Source organism: Amphiprion ocellaris, chromosome 9, assembly GCF_022539595.1.
Source record: "Amphiprion ocellaris isolate individual 3 ecotype Okinawa chromosome 9, ASM2253959v1, whole genome shotgun sequence".
NCBI classification, from domain to species: domain Eukaryota; kingdom Metazoa; phylum Chordata; class Actinopteri; family Pomacentridae; genus Amphiprion; species Amphiprion ocellaris.
This window is the reverse complement of record NC_072774.1, coordinates 23,433,783-23,436,715: the sequence shown is the minus strand read 5'-3', so window position 1 is coordinate 23,436,715 and position 2,933 is coordinate 23,433,783.

Sequence of the window (2,933 nt, the reverse complement as noted above, 5' to 3'; positions counted from 1 at the left end):
GGCTGAATTACTCCAACATTACAAGATACATACAATTTTAATTCAGTTTTATTTATATAATGCCAATTACAGGTCAAATTGTCTCAAGACGCTTTATTTTTATATTTTTTTTGCCATATTTAAAATATGACAAATTAAAAAATTTAAAACTCTTGACTAATCCAATTTATTATTTGGTTTATAAGAGACTAATGGACAATTAAAATAAGTTTCTCCACTAAAACTATTAAACATGAGGTTAAATACAAGAAACAGTTTTAAATACTGCAGTCCCACGATGACAAGAAAAAAGTTTGTCAACAAAAACTAAATCTGCTGGTGGATTCCATTAAAGTCCTAATAAATGATAATAAAGTGTGATACTAAAGGTTTGTGGTGCTAAAAATGTCAAAGTAAAGATATCAAGTTGAACATCTGGATGGAGGTTGATAAAAGTTGACCTTCTTTCATTTCTCTGGAGCCGACTCCATGGATTTTATGGATGGTGGTTAAAGACCTGCTCTTCTAGTCGTCTTCCTTCTAGTTGCTGTAAAAAGTCAGTCCATCCTGGCTGACTTCAACACCTCTTCATGACAAGTTGTTCTGCCTCAGACCTGGTGGAAACTCCAGAAACTGGGGAAAACCCGTGGAGACTCGAAGAACTCGTGGAGACTCGAAGAACTCGTGGGGCGGGGGAAGGTGTGGTGGGTGGTGGGGGGAGGTGGGGGAGTAGAGGGGGGAGGCCGCCACCCACGTCCCCGCCTACTCTCCGCCCTGACTCCACCCAGACTCCGCCTTGGCTCCACCCATGTGGTCACTTCACGAACTACGATGCCAAAGGGACGACGAATTTATTTCTTTGTATCTGATCTGTAGCTCAGTGAGTTAAGGATTTGCCTATGGAGCTGCAGGTCGCTGGTTCAAGACCAGACCCTTCTTAAGTTTTATCAAAATCCTGACAAAGACAAAGAAAGAAAATTGCCGGTGGTGGGTCTTGAACCTGCGACCTTCCAGTTGGTAGTCCTCTTCTTATCCTCCTGAGCTACTCGCTCAGATACTAATTCTTCTTTTTTTTTGCGCATTTATCATCTATTTTTTCCTCGTTTTCGAATTTTTTTTTAACTCGAGTCTCGACTCGACCGTTTTTCTCAGGAGGCTGGACTTCAGCCTTTGTGCTGGAGGGTTGAACCCTCAGTTCCAAGACTTTCCAAAGCCTCCTCACCTCCCGAGTCCTCAGGACCTGAGCTTTCACACAGTCTGAGGGCTGAAATTTTTGAAGTCCCACAGTAGTTCTCTGTTAGATTTAACTTTCAGACAGCCCAAGGACTGATATCTTCTCAGTTCCTGAGTACTTCTCTGTTAGTTTGAACCTTCAGACAGTCTGAGGGCTGAAATCTTAAAAGTTCTTGAGTAGTTCTCTGTTAGTTTGAACCTTCAGACAGTCTGAGGACTGAAATTTTAAAAGTTTCTCAGTACTTCTCTGTTAGTTTGAACTTTCTGGTTAACAGAAGCCTTAAAACTTGTGACCATGAGTCTTGATATCACATTTAGACCATCCATCTGAGTTCTTCTCAGATCTTCACCTGTGGGTTTTTTAGAAATCCTGAACAAACTTTGATTCTCTTCACTGAACAGGAAAGTTTGTGGAGATCAGAAGGTAACATTAGTTTGATCAATGCCTTCAACTACTAGTAGACTTTATCTGGAAAGCAGTTTTCTGAAATGAGTTCTTAGTAAATCTGTCCACAATCAAACCAAGAACATAAAAAGAGGAAACGTTTGAAGAAACAACTTGATGTTTTCATTTCAGACTAGAAAACACTTTAAGACCTTGATCTGTTTTTGCTCTTTTGATCATTTTATTGTTTCTTCTGTTTAATTTGATCTTCTAAAGTTTAACTGGTGTCTTTTCAAATGTTTTGTCTTTAGTTTGATTCTTCTTAAATGTTTAGTTTTGCTCTTTTCTCACTTTTATTCTTTTCTAATGTCTGATTTGATTTCCAAATGTTTTGTCTTTTTAATGTTTTATCGGCTTGTTTGAAAAATTTCCTTTTCTTTCCCCGTGTTTAATTTTTTGATTAAATCTTTAAGGTTTTTCTTTTTAAATGTTTTACCACCTTTTAATGTTTAATTTTCTTTTTAAATGCTTCATTGTATTTTCTGTGTAATTCCTATTTAAAGTTTTATTGTCTTTAAGATTTAATTTTGTAATTAAACATTGAATTTTTAATTCAATGTTTTGTCTTTTTAAAGGTTTAATAATCTAATTTAATGTTTTGTATTTTTAAAAAATGTTTAATATTCTTGTTTAATTTTATTTTTTAAATGTTTAATTATCTAAAATATTTCATCTTTAATGTTTCATATTTTTGTTTAAAAAATTTTGTTTAATTTCATAATTACATGTTTTGTATCTTCTGTTTAATTATTTAATTAAATATTTTGTCTGTTTAATATAATTTAATTGTATTTAATGTTTAATTTTCTTTTTAAAAGTTTTGTATTAATTTTTTTTTCCTTTAATTGCTTTTTTAAAATGTAGTTAATTTCTTTTTTTTCTGTCAAGATTTTAACCTCAACCTTAGAAATGAAACAAAGCCTTAAATCACAATGAAAATACTTCTGTTGTCACAATCATGAATTAGTCAATTATTCAGTTTATCAATTCAACTTTATTTGTTTAGCACCTTTCACACAGATGACAAAACTAAACAAGCAAAGAGAAAAAACTATGCTAAAACTATGATTAAAACTCAAACATTAAAGAAAAAAAGATTTAACATCGTAATAAAACGTGTCCAGGGGATGGAGGGAGTTTATTGAAGTCTTCTTGGCTCACATGGCAAATCATTTAAAATATAAACTTGATATTCAGTCTAAGGAAACTGCAGAGCGACAGAAGAACCAACAATATCTCACGTTTTCTCCTTTAATGAGTCGACTCTTCTTGTGCT